At 43.7% G+C, this 25768-nt stretch overlaps 1 protein-coding gene across 3 annotated transcripts in view; it reads right to left on the bottom strand.

Annotated features, from left to right (window-relative positions):
- The window catches only part of trim2a (tripartite motif containing 2a), a 62135-nt gene extending 36760 nt beyond the window's left edge, over positions 1–25375 (bottom strand). For 2 of the 3 annotated variants that reach the window (XM_064926005.1, XM_064926008.1), the window contains exon 1: positions 7914–8082. The gene's annotated coding sequence lies outside the window, so the exon portion shown is untranslated. Of the gene's footprint in view, positions 1–7913; positions 8083–25356 lie in introns of those variants that run through there. The other variant, XM_064926007.1, reaches the window with a different exon arrangement.
- Between the last annotated feature and the right edge of the window lie 393 nt (positions 25376–25768).

Below are 25768 nucleotides of genomic sequence, written 5' to 3'. Positions count from 1 at the left end.
CAACTCAATGTGTACATCCCAGGACAAATTATTTAGCAACAGCAAGCTAGCTAAATAGGACAAATTAGCTAGCAAGTGCAAGATAACTAGTTAAATTGCCATAAATGTTTAATGCTTTTCAACCTGTCCCCAAATTAATGTCATCGGGTCAGAGTTTGTTTTGATAAAATACATTTATGCACGATAGCGCAAGTGCGCAGCCGGTTTGGATTCCGTTTTATTCTAAAGTTGAAAAAAAAAATCTTCAGTAATCTTCACAAAATACCGAACAATAACATAGCAAAAATAGGTTTTTAGAAATGTTTACAAAATTAAAAACTGAAATACATAAGTACTCAGATCATTTGCTATGAGATTCGAAATTGAGCTCAGGTGCATCCAATTTACATTGATCATCCTTGCGATGTTTGTACAACTTGATTAGAGTCCACCTGTGGTAAATCAATTGATTGGACATGATTTGGAAAGGCACACACGTCTATATAAGGTCCCACAGTTGACAGTGCATGTCAGAGCAAAATCAAGCTACGAGGTCAAAGGAATTGTCCATAGTGCTCCAAGACATTTTGTCGAGGCACAGATCTGGGCAAGTGTACCAAAACATTTCTGCATAATTGAAGGTCCCTAAGAACACAGTGGCCTCCATCATTCTTAATTGGAAGAAGTTTGAAGCACCAAGACTCAGCCCAACTGCGCAATCGAGGAAGAGGGGCCTTGGTCACCAGGAACCTGATGGTCACTCTGACAGAGCTCCAGAGTTCCTCTGTGGAGATGGGAGAACCTTCCAGACGGACAACCATCTCTGCAGCATGAGGCCTTTATGGTAGAGTGGCCAGATGGAAGCAACTACTCAGTAAAAGGCACATGACAGCCCACTTGGACTTTGTCAAAAGGCACCTAAAGACTCTTAGACCATGAGAAACAAGATTTTCTGGTCTGATGAAACCAAGATTAAACACTTTGGCCTGAATGCCAAGTGTCACGTCTGGAGGAAACCTGGCACCATCCCTACGGTGAAGCATGGCAGTGGCAGCATCATAATGTGATGCTGTTTTTCAGGGGCAGGGAGATTAGTCAGGATCGAGGCAAAGATGAACGGAGCAAAGTACAGAAGGATATTTGATGAAAACCTGCTCCAGAACGCTCAGGTCCTCAGACTGGGGTGACGGTTGACCTTTCAACAGGACAACGACCTTAAGCACACAGCCGAGACAACACAGGAGTGGCTTTGGGACAAGTCTTTGAATGTCCTGGAGTGGCCCACCCAGAGCCCAGACTTGAACCCAATCGAACATCTCTGGAGAGAATTGAAAATAGTGGGGCAGTGACACTCCCCAACCAACCTGAACGAGCTTGAGATGATCTGCAGGGAATAGGAAAAACTCCTCAAATACAGGTGTTCCAAGCTTGTAGCATCATACCCAAGAAAAATCAATGTTGTAATCACTGCCAAAAGGTGCTTCAAGAAAGTACTGTGTAAAGGGTATGAATATGTACCTAAATGTAACACACACACAAGTTTGGTGTCACTTAGAAATGTCCTTGGTTTTTAAAGAAAAGCTATTTTTTGTCCATTAAAATAACATAAAATTGATCAGAAATACAGTGTTGTAACGGGGTGAGTGACCCGCACCTCAGACTCCTGGAGTGGGCCAGCTCTCTGAGGAGAGACACTTGGAACGAGGGGTTAATACTAACCTTGTTCAGTCTCCTCAGGACTTTAAATGGCCACACAAACCGCGGCCCCAGCTTCCGGCAGGGAAGGTGGAGGGGCAGGTTTCAGGTCGAGAGCCAGACCCGAACACCGGGGCCTCACTGTGGTGACAGTCTGCGCTCACCTTCTGGTGCAGCGCGACCCGCTGGAGGTGAACATAGGCGGCGTCCCAGGTCTCCTCCGCGTGCCTGAACCAGTCATCCACCGCAGGAGCCTAGGTCTGACTCGGATGCCAAGGCGCCACAACCGGCTGGTACCCCAGTATTCACGGGGAGGGAGAGGTTAGTGGAGGAGTGGCGGAGCGAGTTCTGAGCCATCTCGGCCCAGGGCACGAACGCTGCCCACTCCCCCGGCCGGTCCTGGCAATTAGACCACAGAAACCTACACACATCCTGGTTCTCTATCTCCACCTGCCCATTACTCTCGGGGTGAAAACCCGAGGTAAGGCTGATCGAGACGCCCAGACATTCCATGAATGCCCTCCAGCCCCTCAAAGTGAACTGGGGACCCCGATCAGACACTATATCCTCAGGCACCCCGTAGTGCCGGAAGACGTGTGTAAACAAGCCCTCTGCAGTCTGTAGGGCCAGAGGGAGACAGGGCAGAGGGAGGAGATGGCAGGACTTGGAAAAACGGTCCACAACTATCAGGATCATGGCTTTACCCTGTGAGGGAAGAAGATCGGTGAGGAAATCGGCCGACAGATGCGACCAAGGCCATTGTGGAATGGGGTGTAGCTTACCTCTGGGCAGGAGCCTTACACTGGGCGCACACCGAGCAGGAGAAAACCCTCATGTCCTTTGCCAAGGTGGGCCACCAGTTTATTTGTTATTTTACCTTTATTTAACTAGGCAAGTCAGTTAAGAACAAATTCTTATTTTCAATGACGGCCTAGGAACAGAGGGTTAACTGCCTGTTCAGGGGCAGAACGACAGATTTGTACCTTGTCAGCTCGGGGATTTGAACTTGCAACCTTCCGGTTACTAGTCCAACGCTCTAACTACTAGGCTACCCTGCCTTCCCACTCAGACAGCGCACTGTCCGACCAATGCCTGGATGACCAGAGGAGGGTGAATTGTGGGCACAATAGATCAACTGATCACGGACAGCAGACGGAATGTACAAACGCCCAGCGGGACACTAGAGGGGAGCGGGCTCTGCACGTAACGTCCGCTCAATGGCCGCGTCCAACTCCCACACTACCGGCGCCACCAGGCAGGAGGCCGGGATTATGGGGGTAGGATCCATGGGCCGCTCCTCCGCGTCATACAGCCGGGACAGTGCGTCTGCCTTAACATTCTGGGAACCTGGTCTGAAAGACAGGGTGAAAACAAAACGGGTAAAACACATGGCCCACCTTGCCTGATGAGGATTCAGTCTCCTCGCTGCCCGGATGTACTCCAGGTTGCGGTGGTCAGTCCAGATGAGAAAAGGGTGTTGAGCCCCCTCAAGCCAATGTCTCCACGCCTTCCCTCCTTCACAAAAAATAAACTTGAGGAGGCGGGTGAAGTGGAGTACCGAATGTACCCTTGATGTAGGGATTCAGAGACATATGTCTCCATAGTCGCCGTCTCCACCTGTGACAGGGGATACACATGACTCCTGGGAAGTGCGGCGTCTACCTGAAGGTTTATCGCACAATCCCCCCTACGATGGGGTGGTAATTGAGTCGCCTTCTTAGAGAAGGCGAGAGCCAAATCGGAATAGTCGGGGGGAATGCGTATGGTGGAGACCTGGTCTGGACTTTCCTCCATAGTAGCACCAATGGAAACCCCCAAACACCTCCCCGAGCACTCTCATGACCACCCCGTGAGAGCCCTCCATTGCCATGAAACAGTGGGGTCATGACAGGCTAACCAGGGAAGGCCTAGCACCACGGGAAACGCAGGAGAGTCAATGAGGAAGAGACGGATTCTCTCCCTGTGACCCCCCTGCGTCACCATGACCAAAGGAGTGGTAGCCTCCCTGATAAAGCCGGACCCTAATGGTCGACTGTCCAACGCGTGAACTGGAAAGTGCCTAACCACTGGAACAATGGGGATCACTAAACTATGGGCGAATGCTCTGTCGATAAAATTCCCAGCCGCGCCTGAATCGACGAGCGCCTTATTCTGGGAATGCGGGAAAAATTCATGAAATTTGGCCTGCAAAAACAGGTGGGCAACAGAGGGCTCTGGGTAAGAATGGTGCAAGCTCACCTGGGATAACGCCAGAGTGCTCTGCCTGCTGCCTCGACCCCCAGAGGAACCAACCCGACACCGACCGGCAGTGTGACCTCTGCAGCCACAGATGGTGCACGTGAAAGCCCCCCCTCCAGCCTCCCTGAGTGCAGCACCCCCCCGGCTCCATAGGCACCGGAGTGGTGGTGCTGGGAGATGGAACCCCTGGCAGCGTGCTGCCGTCCCATCAAGCTCCCTGGGAAGGGCGAGACCCATCCCACTGGGACCGGGTGCAGGGGAGGCGAGTAGTGGAGACCTCTGTTGTGCTGGTGGGGGCGCTGGAGGGACTCCCTGTGTAATCTGGACGACACGGTCCATGACAGCGCCGAGATGGTGAGGCATCGTGTTCCTGGATGCGCTCCTCTATCTCCACAACGGGGGCACCCGCTACTGCTGACTCCATTGATAGGATTGGAATTCTGTAACAGGGTGTGTGACTGGTTGCCGGGAAGTCAGGCGCAGGAGAGCAGAGATGGGTGATAACAGGAGAACTTTAATATACACCCTGGCCCAAAGGCACAGGCAAGTCAGCACAAAGCACAACCACGGTAACATGAACCGGATGAAACAAAACAAACCAACCTAGGTTTGTAACAAACCTAGCATAAGCCAGCCTGTAGCGTAACACCCTACACAAAGAACAATTCCACACACAGACATGGGGGAAACAGAGGGTAATACACATTTAGTCTGATGAGGGAATGCGAACCAAGTGTGAGGGAAAACAAGACAAATGGAAAATGAAAGGTGGAGCGGCGATGGCTAGAAGACCGATGACGTCGACCGCCGAACTCCACCCGAACAAGTTGTGACAAGTGTAGACATTGTTAATGTTGTAAATGACTATTGTAGCTGGAAACGGCGGATTTATAATGGAATATCTACATAGGCGTAGAGGCCCATTATCAGCAACCATCACACCTGTGTTCTAATGGCACGTTGTGTTAGCTAATCCAAGTTTATAATTTTAAAAAGGCTAATTGATCATTAGAAAACCCTTTTAGCACATCTGAAAACTGTTGTCCTGGTTAAAGAAGCAATAAAACTGTCCTTCTTTCGACTAGTTGAGTATCTGGAGCATCAGAATTTGTGGGTTTGATTACAGGCTCAGAATGGCCAAAAACAAAGCACTTTCTTCTGAAACCCATCAGTCTACTCTTGTTCTGAGAAATGAAGGCTATTCCATGCGAGAAATTTCCAAGAAACTGAAGATCTTTTACAACGTTATGTACTACTCCCTTCACAGGACAGCGCAGACTGTCTCTAACTGGAGTAGAAAGAGAGGTGCACAACTGAGCAAGAGGACAAATACATTTGTATCTAGTTTGAGAAACCCGCAAAACACCAGTCTCAACGTCAACAGTGAAGAGGTGACTCTGGGGCCTTTTATGCAGAGTTGCAAAGAAAAAGCCATATCTCAGACTGGCCAATAAAAATAAAATAGATGGGCAAAAGAACACAGACACTGGACAGAGGAACTTTGCCTAGAAGGTCAGCATCCTGGAGTTGTCTCTTTACTGTTGACCTTGAAACTGGTATTTTGTGGGTACTATTTAATGAAGCTGCCAGTTGAGGACTTGAGGCGTCTGTTTAAAAGGGACAATTAACTGCTAATTGTCCCTTTAAAATCTATTATGTTGAAATTGTTGCTTAATTGTCAGGATAATCCTCATCTTGACTATCTATACCGCAGTGTTTTCATCTCATCTTTGTTGAGAGGGATTTGTCGGTTCAATGTGTGTTTGATGGAAAGGGTGCGTTAAGTCCCCCGCCCCCACTCTGTGCGTGGACACACAAATCTAAAGCATCCACTGGGCCCACGCAGGGATGGGATGATGAGAGATCATGGAGATATCGGGAGGGGAAGGGGGATGGTACAGATCTCTCTCATCCTCCCACCCACAAGTATATTAAGACCATCTCCCATCCACAGCTATAGATAGAGGCTTTGGTCATTGCGGTTTAAACCAAAAGGCATCCTGATGCTGTTGGATGTTGTTACATAATGCCATGGCAGCCATGTTTTGTGCCTGCTGGGCAATATTGACCCCTAGTAGTTCAGGGAATGTTCCAAATGCTCAATATACTGCATCTCTTCTCCCACTCCCTGGTAGTCAGAGGAATATAGCTATATACCGGTATGCGTGCTTTACTGAGAAGAATACTCAAACATTGCCTACTGTTCTTTGAACTCAGTGTTGAACATTGTTTGTCCTCTTTGCTGGCTTTGTATCTGTGAAGGCCTGTCTTTTTCATAAGTGCTCTGTCCATGACAATAACACTCACTCTACACATCTAGCGACAGCACTGTCTGAGGATAGCAGATATGTCAATGAGAAGAGTCAGTAATATATATATATATGTGTGTGTGTTCCAGTCACCTTAAATTACAGAGTACAACTGTGCTAGCGTCAGTGCAACAGAAAACATGGACTTTGCACATCTGTCAACCAGAGTCAGATACACTTCCCATTTCAGCCCTCACTGAGCAGTCAGCCATACCACGAAATAAATATGTGAGACTGAGAAGCAGTACTGTTAAAGGATCACTTTACTGAAAAAACGTCTTTTGGTATTTTGTTCATTAGTCCACTGCTAATACTATCCCCCAAAACAGTGCACGCCAGCAGTCAAGTTTTCAAGATAGTTCTTTCTCTGTACTGAACGTGCGCTAATGAGTTGAGCATGTTATGTTTTTGACGCAAACTATCCCTTAGCACACTCAACCACAGATGTATTAGCTAAATGCAAATAAAAAGGCTAAATGTTTCAGAGCTAACATGAACACAATATAAACCACTTGACTCAATAATCAACCAACAGATTATCAGATAGATATAAAGAAAACAGTTCATGGAACAATAAAGGAAATGGGCAAAGGAAATGTAATTGAATAAGATGAAATACAAAGCAGACCTCACTAAAATAGTTCATTAATTCACAAATATATTCTAAGCAAGATAATGGGAGTTTATCTTTAAAAATAGCATATTTCATTCCAATTATAATATATGGAATTTGATTGTATCGCATCATAACCCACTTAAGATTTCAGGGCTTGACTCGCTACAGAGCCTCACACCCATTGTAGCCTATATATGCTGCCCAGAACTGTCTGCATGATGAACAGTGGACCAGTGCAACCCCCAGATATCAAGTTTCATCACCCCAGCAATTGATACACAGGTCTTGTCCCAAATGGTACCCTCTTCCCAATGTAGTGCACTAGTTTTGACCAGAGCCCCCCTATTTAGTGTACTACTTTTGACCAGGACCCATATGGCTCTGGGCAAAAGTAGTGCACTATATAGGGACAATTGTGCCATTTGGGATACAAGCCACACTCTCACAGCCCTCCTCCTATCAATGTATCATCAGTGTCTGGTTTCCTCGCATGGGCGTCAGTCTACAGCCTGCCCACGCTGATAAACACACACACACACACACACACACACACACACACACACACACAATGGGAGAACAACTGCAAGTGTCAAACACCTGACAAACAAAAATACTGTAAACGAATGCACACACACAGACAGTGTACACACACACACACACACACACACACACAAAAACACAGTGTACACACAGTAAGATCTAAGTTCAACATTCAGCCACCAAACCATTGCTCATAGTGTTGTGATAGGATGTTACTATTCAAGAAAATAGTTCCAGTAATATTTCAAGAGAAGGTATTTGAGTGAAATGAGGATGTCACCTATGGATCTTTCCCTTGACATTGCATGTGTCTAGTCAACTAATTATCTCTGACTGTTTGTGTTAGAGGGGCAGACCTACAGAGACACACAGTTAGTGACGTAGACAGACTTCACCACATATCCAACTATCCACCCAAAGGATACACTATGCAGATAATACAACTTCCTCCCTTCTTAATTTCTCTCTGTCAATGTCCCTAATTTTTCCCTTCTCTCTCCATCCTCCCTTCTCCAAGCCCAGAAAACACCACTTACTTGAACTCCATGGCTGTTCTGTTTCTAGCTCTTCTCTCTTCCCTCTCGGTATGTGAGAACGTCCACACAGATCTCCCTGTCACATAATCCGTCTCATCTCTGACACGGTGTGTGTGTATGTGAGGGAGCGTATGTGTGTGAGAGGCTGGAGCTGTTACGATAATGCAAACAGACTGACAGAGAAGCCACCAGCTGAGCGCAGCAGGAGGGAGGAGGGGCATCACTGTCAGGGGAGAGGCATTGACCAATCACAGAGCTCAGTGAGGCTTGGGGGTGGTCACGTGTGTGTGTGTGTGTGTGTGTGTGTGTGTGTGTTTGGCTTGTAGCCCCACAGGGCCAGAGGCGTTACAGGCAGAAAACAACAGACTTCACTAGATAAGGAGGGAGAGAGTAAGGGATGTGTAACAGGAGTAGAGGAGAGGGGGGAAACAAACAGAACATGCCGGAAGCCACTCATGATTTGAATGTCATGTTTTAGAAGAGCATGTTCTGCATGGTTAGAAAGGGATGGTAATATTTGTATTTACAATGGTGTTTGTGTTTTATACTGACTCACCAGATGAAATATAGTAAATCTATTTATTTAAGTTCTATTCAACCCAAGGTAAAAGTACTACAATACCGTACATAATAAATGCATTGTCATAAGATGTGGAACCAGCATAGGGAACCCATTTGACATAAATGTATGTATATAGAACAGTACTGAATGAATCAGACACCTTTTCCAGTGCCTAAAAAACAACAACATTGCATTTGTCATTGCTGAGGTAAATAACTGGTTTAAACTTCAGGTCTTCTACATAAAGTCTCCGGTGAAGAGTGGCGGTAAAAATATCTGCACGCTCCATTAGCCCTCAAAACCAAACAAGCGGTTGTTGAGTTCTCCCCCATTACGGTTCCATGGTCTTCTACACACCTCTGATGATAGGTCTGAGGAAATGGTTGGACAAAAAAAACAAATATTTTGGCCAACCATTCACTAACCAGAGATTAGTATGTCGTTGTAATAGAAACAATATGGTAGTAATGTATTTATAAAGGTATTTACACAAAGTGGTGTCCAATAACTAACTTCAGCCTTGCCGCAACAGCAGTCTTTTAATGGAGAAACAGGAAAAGAGAATCAACCTTTACTGCTCTTTGCATGCATCTTCCATTTGTTTGTTATATTATATGGCAGGCCAGCGGGATGCTTTGAATTATACCAGAGAAAATGAATACAAGAACCAAAGTGAGCAAAACAGTACTAAATAGTAAGCAAAGCCCCTGAGGCTGGGGAAAAGTATGGTTCAAGAGGTTGTTAAGTTAGGGGCAATAAAGTAGAAAAGCTAGTCCTTTGTGGAAAAGGCCTTTATCAGTAGATTATTAAATCGACAGGGAGTGTTTTGGATTCGGTTCCATTTAAGTCCCTAGCCTTTACCCCATATTCTTACCCATTCAGTGTTCACAGATGTGGACGGACTGGATAAGTGGAAGCAATACGGCAATGGCCCCTATCTCACTAAATAGGCTATGTTAATTAGCACTATTAGGCCTACTGTTTTCACTGATCAAGTCATTTCAGATCTGTGAATAGCAGAGGTGGGGGCTAAGGGAAGGGTCTAGTGGACAAAATGGAACAGGGCCCTAGGAGTCCAGTACCAGGCCCCTCCAGCATCTTCTTGGGTCGTGTTCATGAGGGCACAATGTGGCGAAACATTTTGTAACAGAAAACAACAAAAACATTTTTTTATTGGAGTTCAAGTCAAATCAAATTTCTCTCCCAGTTTCAGTCCCATTTCTTCAGATTGGTGTCTAATGAACATACACCAAGAACACTACCCAGCTGACATCCCAGCATCCTTTGGAAAAGTACTGAGTCACATTGGTATAGTTGTGTGTGCAGTCTGAGCACAGTTATTGATCAGGAAGCAAAGCCACTACAGAGCTAAAAGCTGAAGTGTTGTTGGCCTCACAAGGCCTGGAGCAAAACACTAGTGGATGATGAATGAATATGCAGACTATTGACTAAAGTTGTGCCAATTGAGAATTATGTTATCACTTCTTGCAAAGTCTTCACTAAAAGACCATACTCATGAAATGCATGCTAAAATACAGTAGAGTGCAAATTGAGCACCATTTTTTTTATTCATATTATTTGGCTGTCCCAAATGTTCACTCTCTGCTTGTTTGTCTAAGGCAGGGGTCAAACTCAAATCCTGGAAGGCGGAGTGTCTGCACGTTTTCCCTCACTCCCTTGCCATTGATTGACCATTTAAGGTAATTGAATAGTTAGGAATCCGCCTCCTTGTTGTCTAGATCTTAACTGGACACAAATTGAAAGGAAATAACAAACACCAGCAGAAACACAGAACTCTGGGAAATGAGTTTGACACCCCTTATGTAAGGTTAAACATTGTAGGTTATTTATTTTTTCATTAACCAACAGGTTGTCAAAGGAGCCTTGTGGTTTGTGGTCCACAGCTTTGTAAACAACAGCGATGACGCAATGACACCCAGATGAGCATGGCTGGGGGTTTCATTCCAGAAAGATGCTCCCTTCTACTCATATGTGTGAAGAGGAGTGAACAAGGGCAGGGAGAAATCTCCCCAAACAAAGATAGGATGTTAAGGCACGGTGGAGAGATATACTACTTCCTCAAAATGACTTTACCTACAAATCACCAGGATCAAAGGAGCACTGGTCATAATAACATGCCACTCACTGAAGCTCCCTGGGGTCTTGAAAAAACAGCAAGAGTCTGGTGAACAGTGCTGTGTGAGTGTATATGTCAGACAGCAGAAGGACCACTCTCTGCACAGAGGGCAGTAAGGCTAACTCAGTCTATCCTGTTTGGGTCTGGTGCCACTGATGCCAACAAAGCCTTCCTCTTAAATATCCTTCAATCTCCCCATCTCTCACAGCCCTGCCATTGGAACTGCAGCACCGCACAGGACAATGAAAGAATCACTCATGTTGTCAACACACACAAACAAACATAAAATACATGTATGCAGACAGACATACAGACCGAGAAAAATACAGAGATCCCTAGCCCCATCTCCCCCCCTTCAAAAAAAAAAAACACCACACACACACACATACTCTCTAGCCAATATTTCCCTATGCCACAGACCTGCCCTTGGGGAATTTCCTCTCCCTCCTACTGAAATGCTATTGGCAGAGCCTAATAATGCCTGCAGCAATCACCAAATGCATTTGTTTCCTCCCTAACCACTTCCACCCTCACTTAAAGGGATTAAGACCCTGTACATCAGGACAGAGTGTACTTGATTGACTCAGAGGTTTGCGTACAGCCTAGCTGGCCTCTGTGTTAATAGATGGTAGAAGGGCTTCTCTGATAATGTCCACTGGTCATTCTATATAACAAACATACACTTACTGGGATACAACAGCAAGTGTGAAAGACAGTTGAGTGATCATGCCGAACATGGTGTACAATGTGTAAAACAGCCGAGGTGATGACCCTGGAATGACCCTGGAATAAAAAACTTAATGTGTAGGGTGGGTGGATTTACAGGTTTACTTGCTCTGGATTGTCAGTATTGCATGTTGTTTTCTTGGCTGTCGTGCCGTGGCTTTGTCGGAATCGACTGTGAGTAGAACTTATTAGTATGCCTTCCCATAAGGGAGTGCCCAGGGTTGGCTTGTGGTCGGCTCTGGCACAGCCATGGCACGATACAAGAAGATATAATGTGAAATTTTGACTTGCAGTCATTAGCGGCCATTAGAATCTTTCTTCCTTTTTTTGTCGGAATACAAAAGGATATAATGAGGTGTGTCATGAGTCAGGGAGATGGTCTGATGGTCTTAGTGACAACAGACCTAGATATGGGGGGAGGTTTTAGTGGGTGTAATATTAGGACAATTGGAGGTTTACAAAGTTGCAGCTACAGTATGCTTAGCAGTGCAAATTATTATGGTACAACTATATGGACACTTAATCATCATGGTGCTTTTTAATGGTAAGTTTAAAAACATTGGTTGTGGTAAATATAATTGAAACTTGGGTATCATTATGGTAAGTGGGAAAATAAGTATAGCAAGTTATAATTGTAATGGCTTAGCAGATCATAAAAAAAGATCAATTTTTAGATGGCTAAAACAGAAAAATATCATATCTATTGTTTACAGGAAACTACAAATACAAATATAGATGAGGTTGGGTGGAAAAAGTACTGGGAGGGAGAAATATATTTTTGTCATGGGCAAAGACACTCAAAAGGGGTGATTATACTAATTAAAACACATTTTGATCCGATTGTGCAAACAGATGTGCAAGGAAGATGGATTACTTAGAATATGCTATTGGACCAAAAACAGATCTAGCTAATTAATCTATATGGGCCAAATAATGATGCTCCACACTTTTTCAAAAATATATATAATAATCTATTGAGCTCACAAGCAACAAAATAATCTATTATTATGGTGGGAGAACATAATATGGTTTTAAGTACCTCAATGGATCATAACGGAAGTCATTCTACAAACCATTACCCTCAGGCACTTAAGGAGATCACAAAGATCATGGATACATTAGAACTAGTGGATATATGGAAGGTGAAAAACCCTGACCTAGTGAGATATACACGGAGGAGGCTTAATCAAGCTAGACGTCTTCATTACTTCCTAGTCTCGTTCTTGCTGGCATCAAAAGTTTTAAAAAGTATTAATAGGAGACCGAATGCGATCAGACCACCATCTAATTGGCCTCCAAAAACTCTTAAGAGAATTTCCATGTGGGCGGGGATATTGGAAATGTAATCAAAGACTACTGGATGACAATTTGTTCTTAGCTAAGACAAAATAATTCATAATATATATATTTTTTTGTGCAACATAGGTACAGCAGATCCCCTTATTGTATGGGACACTTTCAAATGTACTTTTAGAGGCGATTGAAGGCAATACTCATCATTAAAACAAAAACAGTTTAGGTCAAAAGAGATTAGACTAATAAAGTAAAGAGGAGGTAACAGTGCAGGTAGATGGTAATGGAAACTGTATTATAGAGACACAAAATAGGTTAGAGGAAAAACTAAAAGAAATGGAGGTACTTATTCAAGAACAATCAAGTGTAATGTATTACAAAAATAAGGTGAATTGGATGGAAAAATGCAAACATTTTCAACACAGAAACACGTTACAAATTATGGAGTTATCCATGATTCACCAAATTATATTTTGAAAGAGGAAGCAAAATATTTTAAGCATGTTTCTTTTCAGTCTCCATTTCCACTGAATGATGTTAACTGTAAGGATTTATTTCTTAATGATAAATAATATTAATAATGTAAAATTAACACATTTAGGTGGGCAGTCTGGGTGGGCAGTCTGTTTGTTTTTCTATGTTGGTTTTTGAGTTCAGCCTAGTATGGTTCTCAATCAGAGGCAGCTGTCAATTGTTGCCCCTGATTGAGAATCGTACTTAGGTAGCCTGGGTTTCACTTTTGGGTTGTGGGTGTTTGTCTTCTGTGTTTGTGTTCACGGGACTGTTTCGTTAATTTCACGTTTATTGTTTTGTATTTCGTAGTGTTCAGTTTGTGTATTTTAATAAATATTAGGGACACTTACAACTCTGCAAATTGGTCCTCCGATCCTTCTCGCTACTCCTCCTCAGAAGAGGATGAGATCCATTACAGAAACACCCACCACCAAGGGACCAAGCAGCGTGATAACGGGCAGCAGCAGCGATCGCAGGACTCCTGGACTTGGGAGGAGATTCTGGACGGCAAGGGACCATGGGCACAGGCTGGAGAATATCGCAATGCAAATGAATTACTTAAAAATCATACAATGTGATTTTCTGGACTTTTGTTTTAGATTCCGTCTCTCACAGTGTACCCATGATAAAAAAAATACACACCTCTACATGCTTTGTAAGTAGGAAAACCTGCAAAATCGGCAGTGTATCAAATACTTGTTCTCCCCACTGTAAATTTCTGGAATACATTTTGGTGAAACTCTTATATACATCAACCCCAGATGTAAAATAGTAAACAATGGTTACTTCTCAGGAAGTATTGAGGAGTAAAGAGGAGTAAAACAAGGCTGTCCATTGTCTCCATATCTATTTATTATGGCTATTGAAATGCTAGCTATTAAAATTAGATCCAACAAGAACATCATGGAGTTAGAAATCCAAGGGATAAAAACAAGTGTCAATGTATGCTGATGATTCTAAGTCACTTTTCTAGTCTCTCTGGATTAAAACCTACCATATTACGTATTGGATCGTAAAAAAAAACAATAAAATATAAATGAACTTAACACAATTAATTTCAATAGAAAGTTAACAAAAATAGATACGATTTTGGAGAGGTTGTCCATTTATGGAAAAATTATATTGATTTGACAAAACTATCACAGTTTACTTACTGACTAATGGCATTGCCTACTCCAGATGATGTTTAAAATCATATAAGCAAAACAATGTTTCATTTTATTTGGAATGCTGAGCCAGACAAAATTAAACGTACCTATTCATATAATGAATATTTGTTTGGGGGGCTGAAATTATTAAATATTAAAGCTTCACTCATACATAAGTTATACTTGTTAAGCATGTCCCAGTTTAGGTCACCTAGTAGCACAAGCTCAGAAAATAGATGGGGGGCAATCAATTCACATATGGTATCGAGGGCACAGCTGGGGGCAGAGGGAGGTCTATAGCAAGCGGCAACAGTGAGAGACTTGTTTCTGGAAAGGTGAATTTTTAGGAGTAGAAGCTCAAATTGTTTGGGTACAGACTTAGATAATACAGAACTGCATGCTATCTCTGCAGTAGATTGCAACACCGCCCCCTTTGGCAGTTCTATCTTGGCGGAAAATGTTATAGTTAGGAAAGGAAATTAAGGTATTTGGTGGTTTTCCTAAGCCAGGATTCAGACACGGCTAAGACATCTGGGTTGGCAGTGTGCTAAAGCAGTGAGTAAAACAAACTTAGGGAGTAGGCTTCTAATGTTAACATGCATGAAACCATGTCTTTTACATTTACAGAAGTCAACAAATGAGAGCACCTGGGGGGTGGGAGTGGAGCTAGGCACTGCAGGACCTGGATTAACCTCCACATCTCCAGAGGAACAGAGGAGAAGTAGGATAAGGGTACGGCTAAAGACTATACGAACTGGCCGTCTAGCACGTTCAGAACAGACAGTAAAAGGAGCAGGTTTCTGGGCACGATAGCATAGATTCAAGGCATAGTGTACAGACAAAGGTAAGGTAGGATGTGAGTACATTGGAGGTAAACCTAGGCATTGAGTAATTAAGAGAGAGATATAGTCTCTAGAGATGTTTAAACCAGGTGATGTCATCACATATGTAGGAGGTGGAACAACATGGTTGGTTAAGGCATATTGAGCAGGGCTCGAGGCTCTACAGTGAAATAAGACAGTAATCACTAAACAGGACAGTAATGGACAAGGCATATTTATATTAGAGAGAGGCATGCGTAGCCAAGTGAACATATGGGTCCAGTGAGTGGTTGGGCTGGCTGGGGACACAGCGATTCAGACAGTTAGCAGGCCGATGCTAACAAGCTAACAGTTAGTAGGCCAGGGCTAAACAAGCTAGCAGCTAGTAGACCGGGGTAAGCTAGCAGTTAGCAGGCCGGGTTAGCAAGCAAGCAGTTAGCATGGGCTAGCAGTTAAAGACCGGGCAGGTAAGCTAGCAGTTAGCAGGCCGGAAACTAGCAGTTAGCAGACCGGGGCAAGCTAGCAGTTAGCAGGCCGGGTTAGCAAGCAGTTAGCAGGGGCTAGCAGTTAGCAGACCGGGCAGGCAAGCTAGCAGTTAGCCGACCGGGTTAGCAAGCAAGCAGATAGCAGGGGCTAGAAAGTTAGCCTTTGGGGGACGTCGCGATGGGGGTAAGTCTGTTTTTGCCTCTTCGTGCGGTGACATCGATAGACCAGTCGTGGAATTAGTAGGGTTCCAAGTAGCTCTAGGTAACTAGCAGGCCTAGCTGGTTAGCATAATGGGCCTTCAGCGGGCATCACACCTGAGGGGTCTGTTGGGAGTCCTCAGGCAGATTATGTAGGTATTCCAGTCGTAGGGGATCTGCGGGGTTCCATGCCCCGTACCGGCTGTAGAAGGAGTCCGGATATTGTAGCCCAGGAGTATACTTCGGTGGTAGCACAGGAGCCCTGGCCGGGCTAGCTTCAAGCTACAAGCTTGAAGCTTGCTCTGGGATGGAAACGATAGCCAGGAGTAGTAATCCGGGATTGCAGTTAGCTAGTTGTGAAGATCCAGATGAAAATGTTCAGTTTGCGGTAGGAATCTGGGGATAAAAATAACAGGTCCGTTATGCTCTGGTGAGAGTCACGCTGTTCGAACTGACGAGAGCTTTCCGAGCTGAAGGTTAGCTGATGACCGCTGGCAATGGTTTGCTGACTGATAGCTGGTAGTTAGCTGGCTAGCTTCAGTTGAGGGATTCCAGATCCCAAGTAAATATAAATACTTTAGGAGAAAAAAAAAGCAGATCCACGCCACATTGGGTGAGGCGGGTTGCAGGACAGTATTTAGAAAAATATGTATAACGATATATACAAGGGACACGACAGGACAAAGACGTCTGACTGCTACGCCATCTTGGATTGCAATGTATGTATTGTTATTATATATAAAAGCACCATGTATGTAAAATGTATGTATATGTAGCAAAGAAGCTGTAAAAAAAACTAAGATACTTGTCCCCCGAAGAGGGATAGGGATAATATACACTGCTCAAAAAAATAAAAGGTACACCAAAATAACACATCCTAGATCTGAATGAATGAAATATTATTAAATACTTTTTTCTTTACATAGTTGAATGTGCTGACAACAAAATCACAGAAAAATTATCAATAGAATTTATCAAATTTATCAACCCATGGAGGTCTGGATTTGGAGTGACACTCAAAATTAAAGTGGAAAACCACACTACAGGCTGATCTAACTTTGATGTAATGTCCTTAAAACAAGTCAAAATGAGGCTCAGTTGTGTGTGTGGCATCCACGTGCCTGTATGACCTCTCTACAATGCCTGGGCATGCTTCTGATGAGGTGGCGGATGGTCTCCTGAGGGATCTCCTCCCAGACCTGGACTAAAGCATAAGACATGATGTCCCCGATGTGCTCAATTGGATTCAGGTCTGGGGAACGGGCGGGCCACTCCATAGCAGCAATGCCTTCCTCTTGCAGGAACTGCTGACACACTCCAGCCACATGAGGTCTAGCATTGTCTTGCATTAGGAGGAACCCAGGACCAACTGCACCAGAATATGGTCTGACAAGGGGTCTGAGGATCTCATCTCGGTACATAATGGCAGTCAGGCTACCTCTGGCGAGCACATGGAGGGCTGTGCGGCCCCCCAAAGAAATGCCACCCCACACCATGACTGACCCACTGCCAAACCGGTCATGCTGGAGGATGTTGCAGGCAGCAGAACGTTCTCCACGGCGTCTCCAGACTCTGTCACATGTGCACAGTGTGAACCTGCTTTCATCTGTGAAGAGCACAGGGCGCCAGTGGCGAATTTGCCAATCTTGGTGTTCTCTGGCAAATGCCAAACGTCCTGCACGGTGTTGGGTTGTAAGCACAACCCCCACCTGTGGACGTCAGGCCCTCATACCATCCTCATGGAGTCTGTTTCTGACCGTTTGAGTAGACATGCACATTTGTGGCCTGCTGGAGGTCATTTTGCAGGGCTCTGGCAGTGCTCCTCCTGCTCCTCCTTGCACAAAGGCGGAGGTAGTGGTCCTGCTGCTGGGTTGTTGCCCTCCTACGGCCTCCTCCACGTCTCCTGATGTACTGGCCTGTCTCCTGGTAGCGCCTCCATGCTCTGGACACTACGCTGACAGACACAGCAAACATTCTTGCCACAGCTCGCATTGATGTGCCATCCTGGATGAGCTGCACTACCTGAGCCACTTGTGTGGGTTGTAGACTCCGTCTCATGCTACCACTGGAGTGAAAGCACCGCCAGCATTCAAAAGTGACCAAAACATCAGCCAGGAAGCAAAGGAACTGAGAAGTGGTCTGGTCACCACCTGCAGAACCACTCCTTTATTGGGGGTGTCTTGCTAATTGCCTATAATTTCCACCTGTTGTCTATTCCATTTGCACAACAGCATGTGACATTTATTGTCAATCAGTGTTGCTTCCTAAGTGGACAGTTTGATTTCACAGAAGTGTGATTGACTTGGAGTTACATTGTGTAGTTTTAGTGTTCCCTTTATTTTTTTGAGCAGTGTATGTATATATTTTTTTATATACAAAAATAATACGTTCACCACAGTCAGTGGAGATTAGAACAAAATAGGAAAAGGAACCAACGAGAGGAATCCACATTAGACTATTGAGACGAACTCCTAGAATCACCATTTCACATACAAAATAATAATCCCCATAATGTGGATGGAACAATATCTGATCAGGATTCAGTGGGTAGGAGCACTTCAATGAATTAAAGTTCACGTATGTTGGCCTCAGCGGAAGATGAGATAAGAGAAGGGAGTTGGTATAAATCTGCTTGGAGAGAGAAACAGAGGCTGCGTCCCAAATTTAGTGCACTACTTTTGGGCAGAACCCATTTGGGATGCAGACAGAGAGCTGTAGCAGACTCTGTTAGCATTGAACCCGGAGAGGATGAGATGAGTTGCCAGAGAGCTTACATGCTATTTCATGCTTGGATTGGTTGCAAGATGAGAGCCCTGGAACTACAGTACGCACACACAGACCTAGACATGTACAGACAGACAGAAAAACACACACACAGACAAGCAAACACACACACACACACAATTATCCTCGATACAGCATTGAGGTCAGGCATAGCTCATCCATTTATCTTCTTCGCTAAGACAACTCATCAGTTCAGTCACTTGTCCTAAATCTACTCTATTGCTTCTCTGACTGTAAACAATTACGAGCCACCTTTTCAGGGTACATTTTACCAGCCACCACATCACACCAATAAATTATGGGTGCCATGGAAACAAGATATTGTGTGTGTGTGTGTGTGTGTGTGTATACGCGCATTTACAGTTGAAGTCGGAAGTTTACATACACTAAGTTGACTGTGCCTTTAAACAGCTTGGAAAATTCCAGAAAATGATGTCATGGCTTTAGAAGCTTCTGATAGGCTAATTGACATCATTTGAGTCAATTGGAGGTGTACCAGTGGATGTATTTCAAAGCTTACCTTCAAACTCAGTGCCTCTTTGATTGACATCAAGGGGAAATCAAAAGAAATCAGCCAAGACCTCAGAAAAGCAATTGTAGACCTCCACAAGTCTGGTTCATCCTTGGTAGCAATTTCCAAATGCAGGAAGATACAACATTCATCTGTACAAACAATAGTGCGCAAGTATAAACACCACGGGACCACGCAGCCGTCATACCACTCAGGAAGGAGACGCATTCTGTTTCCTAGAGATGATACTTTGGTGCGAAAAGTTCAAATCAATCACAGAACAACAGCAAAGGACCTTGTGAAGATGCTGGAGGAAACAGGTACAAAAGTATCTATATCCACAGTAAAACAAGTCCTATATCAACATAACCTGAAAAGATGCTCAGCAAGGAAGAAGCCACTGCTCCAAAACCGCCATGAAAAAGACAGATTACGGTTTGCAACTGCACACAGATCGTACTTTTTGGAGAAATGTCCTCTGGTCTGATGGAACAAAAATCGAACTGTTTGGCCATAATGACCATCGTTATGTTTGGAGGGAAAAGGGGGAGGCTTGCAAGCCGAAGAACACCATCCCAACCATAAAGTATAGGGGTGGCAGCATCATGTTGTGGGGGTGCTTTGCTGCAGGAGGGCCTTGTGCACTTTACAAAATAGATGGCATCATGAGGCAGGAAAATTATGTGGATATATTTAAGCAACATCTCAAGTTAAAGTTTGGTCGCAGAAGGGTCTGACAATGACCCCAAGCATACTTCCAAAGTTGTGGCAAAATGGCTTAAAGACAACAAAGTCAAGGTATTGGAGTGGCCATCACAAAGCCCTGGCCTCAATCCCATAGAAAATGTGTGGGCAAAACTGAAAAAGCATGTGCAGGCAAGGATGCCTCCAAACCGGACTCAGTTACACCAGCTCTGTCAGGAGGAATGGGCCAAGATTCACCCAATTTATTGTGGTAAGCTTGTGGAAGGCAACCCAAAACATTTGACCCAAGTTAAACAATTTAAAGGCAATGCTACCAAATAGTAATTGAGTATATGTAAACTTCTAACCCACTGGGAATGTGATGACAGAAATAAAAGCTGAAATAAATAACTCTACTATTATTCTGACATGTCACATTCTTAAAATAAAGTGGTGATCCTAACTGACCTAAGACAGGGAATTTTTACGAGGATTAAAAGTCAGGAATTGTGAAAAACTGAGTTCAAATGCATTTGGCTAAGGTGTATGTAAACTTCCGACTTCAACTGTATTTATGTTTTTAGGCCAGTTGAGAACAAGTTCTCATTTACAACTGCGACCTGGTCAAGATAAAGCAAAGCAGTGCACAAAAGAACAACACAGAGTTACACATGGGATAAACAAAAGTACAGTCAATAATACAATAGAAAAATCTATATACAGTGTGTGCAAATGGAGTAAGGAGGTAAGGCAATAACGGCCATAGTAGCAAAGTAATTACAATTTAGAAAATGAACACTTGAGTGATAGATGTGAAAAATTATGATGATGTGCAAGTAGTAATACTGGGGTGCAAAAGAGCAAAAAAGTAAATAAAAACAATATGGGGATGAGGTAGGTAGTTGGATGGGCTATTTACAGATGGGCTGTGTAGAGCTGCAGCGATCGGTGAGCTGCTCAGATAGCCGATGCTTAAAGTTAGTGAGGGAGATATAAGTCTCCAACTTTAGCGATTTTTGCAAATTGTTCTAGTCATTGGCAGCAGAGAACTGGAAGGAAAGGCGGCCAAACGAGGTGTTGGCTTTGGGGATGACCTGTGAGAAATACCTGCTGGAGCGCAGTGTTGTTAGGGTGACCAGTGAGCTCAGATAAGGCGGGGCGTTACCTAGCAAAGTCTTATAGATGACCTGGAACCAGTGGTTCTGATGACGAATATGTAGCGAGGGCCAGCCGAAGAGAGCATATATGGGGCTTTGGTGACAAAACAGGTGGCACTGTGATAGCAAACTGGATGCAGTCTAAGTAGAGTGTTGGAGGCTATTTTGTAAATGACATCGCCGAAGTCGAGGATCGGTAGGATAGTCTGTATGCATGTAATACAGTACAGAGGGTAGTAGGCCACCCGTGAATGATATGCTGCTACGTCTCCAGCACCACTATATCAAAATGTACTTCAACTTCTCCAGTGTGTGTGTGTGTCACTCATAATAAACAGCATCACAAACAGCAAGAGAATCTCCAGCATCTCCATCATACTCTGGGGTGAAGTTTCACCTAGCTACAGTACAGATCTAGGATGAGCTTCCCCTCCCCCAATCCTTACATTAACCATTACTGTGGGAAATGCAAAACTGACCCTAGATAACCATCTAATTTGTTGTTGTGAAGGTGTGTGTGGGAGACTTTCGGTACAATGGTGCATTTCATGCATTGACTCATGAGCTCATGCTCCTTTTGTGAGCCATTGACATCTCCTACTGGTATGACTGGGAAATACACTTGTTGTGAGTGGGTATTTGCGTGTGTGGGTGTGTGTCTGATTTGTGAGCGTGTGTGTTGCAACCAATTACCTCCATTTAGTCACCCTGCACATTGACAACCACCAGCCAGAACCAGCCTGGCTTCCAGCAGCAACCATTGCCATCACCAAATGTCAAAGGACACCAGTGTTGTGAGCCTTTTGGGCCAACAGGCTGTATCCAAACTGGATAAATCAATAAGTGGTCAACTGTCCAGTAGCCTAGCCACTACAAACAATCAATACGGCCATGATTGGGAGGCAAGGCTATATTGCCTCACTGAAGCATGGTTTGAGCAACATGCAGTGTTTTCCATACATGCATTAGAGAGATTAACCTAGACACTAAGTCTTAATGATGTCTCCTTTAAGATCTAATGAGTTAATAAGCAATATGTCAGAAACTCCATTTAACTAACCAGAAGGCTATGCAGCAATATTGCAACATTCTTATACCCATCCGATCCTTAAAATCTACAAGGGCCCGTATAAAGGAGTGAACTGCATAGTGACTGGTACCTTCCTCCTTCCTAAATATACGTAGCAGTGTTTCTCAATACATTCCTGGAGGGAACCACCAGGTTGCAAATGTTTTTTCTAGCCCAGTACTATCTCACTTCACATCTGATTCAACTCATCAACTAATCACCAAACTCTTGATGAAGCTAATCAGGTGTGTTAATACTAGGAAATAACAAAAACCTGCACCCCCTGGGTATTACCAACCCTAATCCTAACCTTGTGTTAAATGTTAAACTGACCCAAGATCTGTGTCTAGGGGCAACTTCTCCCTACTCCTGAAATGAGAAACACTGCATATACAATCCCCCAAAATACAATATATGTAGGCCATGAGAAGAGCAAAACAATCCCTCAGGTCCAGCTCTGGGGCTGCACTGCACTGGTGCAGTAGAGGAGGAACCCGCATCCTGCCAACATACTGCAGCACCGGTCCCACGCTACTTCCTGTTTCTGAGAAATAGTTACTGCATTCATGAGCCAGTGATGTGACAAGGAGGACTTTGCCAGTGTGGTGGGCAGCCATCCAAGAAAAGAGATTGGGAGGAGAGGGGGGTTAGAGTGAGAAACAGTGAGAGAGAGAGACGATACCCGCTAATTGTTAGAATCCAGAAAAGAGACATTAAATTCTACAACCAGCTGAAAGGAAGCGATTCCCAAACCTTCCATAACAAAGCCCTCACCTACAGAGAGATGGACCTAGAGAAAAGTCCCCTCAGCAAACTGGTCCTGGGGCTCTGTTCACAAACAAACAGACCCCACAGAGCCACAGGACAGCAACAGAATTCAACCCAGCCAAATCATGAGAAAACCCTAAGATAATTACTTGACACATTGGAAAGAACTAACCAAATAACAAAGCTAAAATGAATGCTATTTGGCCCTAAACAGAGAGTACACAGTGGCAGAATACCTGACTACTGTGACTGACCCAAAATTAAGGAAAGTTTCGACTTTGTACAGACTCAGTGAGCATAGCTTTGCTATTGAGAGAAGCTGCCGTAGGCAGACCTGGCTCTCGAGCGAAGACAGGCTATGTGCCCACTGGCCACAAAATGCGGTGGAAACTGAGCTGCACTTCCTAACCTCCTGCCAAATGTGTGACCATATTGGAGAGACATATTTCCCTCAGATTACACAGAACCACAAAGAATTTGAAAACAAATCCAATTTTGATAAACTCCCATATCTACAGTATTAGGTGAAATACCACAATGTGCCATCACAGCAGTAATATTTATGACCTGTTGCCACAAGAAAATGGCAACCAGTGGAGCACAAACACCATAGTAAATACAACCTATATTTATCTGTCTATTTATTTTCCTTTTCGTACTTCAACTATTTCCACATTGTTACAACACTGTACAAAGCAAATAATATAACATTTGAAATGTCTATTCTTTTGAAACGTAATGTTTACGGTTAAATTCAGACAGTTTATTTCACTTTTGTTTGTTATCTATTCCACTTGCTTTGGCAATGTGAACGTGTTTCCCATGCCAATAAAGCCCTTTGAATTGAGAGAGAGGCAGAGAAAGAGATGAAGAGAGAGAGAGATGAAAAGAGAAAAAAAGAGAGAGAGTTTATGTAATAAGACTTTACAGTGCGTTCACTGACACAATCTCCTTAGAGGAACTGGGGGTCTGAGGAAAACGAATGTAAATTGAATGAAGCCGTGTGAAGCCGTGACTGAAGCAATGTGGTTAATTCATGTGAAGTCCACTGGAGCATACCAAACTACTGTGTGAATGGAAGAATGCCTGGATTTCTCACAAACGTCATGAATGAGTCTAAATGAAAGAGAACAACAAATGAGATAGTAGTACGTGCAACCATAGACATCACATCTTATCCAGCAACCTACAATGACAGTAGTGAAATAAGTAAGCTGACGCACTCACTTATTGTGACCATTGCAAGTAAAAAAAATGATGCAACAAAAACAAGGAGGACAAGAAATGAATAACCTAAAATGCTAACATAGCATCAATAGTTTTAACCCAGCGCAGGCCTACATACTCTAGTCCTGTCCTGGACAGATCAAGTGTTGATTTATGGTCAGTTTAGCCTTTTAGATCACCATGAATAACATTACATGGACAGAGGGGACCTGATCCTAGGTCAGCACTCCTACTCTGAGACCCTTGATACATATGGCCCCAGGTGCATTTCATCCATGCATCCCTCACCTATGATGCCATGTTACCCAATCAGAGAGACAATGGCACTTCCAAACCCTCCAATGACAAAATCACCTCTGACAAGGCCAAATGACACCCTACTGTTAAGGTCAGGATACAGCAGTGCATGACATCTGTTCGCAGGCCAGTTTATACTCAGAAGAAAATAGAGCCTCCAGAGGTTACTCCTGATCACTGTTCTGGGATCAGCTTATACCTGGATCCTAAACTTTACCATTATAATAAAGCTGAACTTGGATCAGTGCATGGAGGTTGTGTCTGTCTGTATAAGGAAGATATCTCCTGTAAATGGTAGTTAGCAGCATCACTCACGAGGCATGAGTCTGCATACAGGAGCCAAGCAAGACTAGGCAATTCAGCTCTTCTCCATTATCTTATGTCAATGCATACTCTACCGTAGGTACAGTACATTAAGAAAAGAAAGGACCTGGCGCACAGACCCTGGGGGGAAAAAAGTGAAATGCAAGGATTCGTCTTTGATCTAAGTCATGTACTTATGAATTGAGAAGGCATAATTCCAGAACAAAAACAATGGTCATTAAATAACAAGATACCCAGTAGGCTACAGAAGGATATCTGTTATCTTCATGTCAACACTACAGCAAGCAGACCAAGCACTCAATTCAAAACGAATGATTTATTTAGATTGTTCAAGGAACCCAGGGGGAAAAAGGACAAGGACCAAGCCATTCAAGGGGTGAAGTAGTGTGAATAACATTGACCTTGCAAACATATGACAACAATTGCATGCGAATAGCCAACAACAAGTCAAACCATACAAATATATTGAATCAAACAAGACTGCATATGACACGCATTGCTTTCTTGCGCTGATAAAGCAAGTGGTGAGAGTAACTGAAACAATGAAACAACTTTCAACGTTGAAATAGGCTACTGAAACCATCTCCGAAAAATAATGCATGTGTCCCATGAATGTGCTCGAGACTACATGGATCGTTTGATAAAACTAATTGCAATAATTTACAATGACGCAACAAACAACGAACACATTGAACAGATATCGGAGTATCCCTCCAAGAATAAACTGAAAAATACTCACGTTTTGTTTGAGAATGTATGTATTGTCGGTCAGTATCCCCAGGGCAATATTTACGAGAGAGGAGCAAAAACTGTGCGCCCCCTGCCTTCTCTTTCAATTTAAGGAGAAATGAAGCAGTGGGTTGGTTCTACGCTGCAGGTTTAAAGGCATATCTAATCTGCCAAAAAAGCGAGGCAAGGAGGCAATCCCAGCGGAATACACACATGCATCAACCCAATCCGCTTTAAAACGCCATCAATATTACATTCACTGGATGTGCGAAGCAGATGTACAAAAATAAACTATATTTCATACATTATTCAAGTGCATACTGCTTTTGTGATTTTTTTTTGTGATTGGGTAGATAATTGACTGTTTTGTTTGTTTTCAATTTTATTACAGTCTATGCATTAACATACAAATATTTAGATGA

The sequence above is a fragment of the Oncorhynchus masou genome, chromosome 20, assembly GCF_036934945.1.
Source record: "Oncorhynchus masou masou isolate Uvic2021 chromosome 20, UVic_Omas_1.1, whole genome shotgun sequence".
In the NCBI taxonomy this organism is placed as follows: Eukaryota; Metazoa; Chordata; class Actinopteri; order Salmoniformes; family Salmonidae; genus Oncorhynchus; species Oncorhynchus masou.
This window is presented reverse-complemented; position numbering and strand designations above follow the sequence as displayed.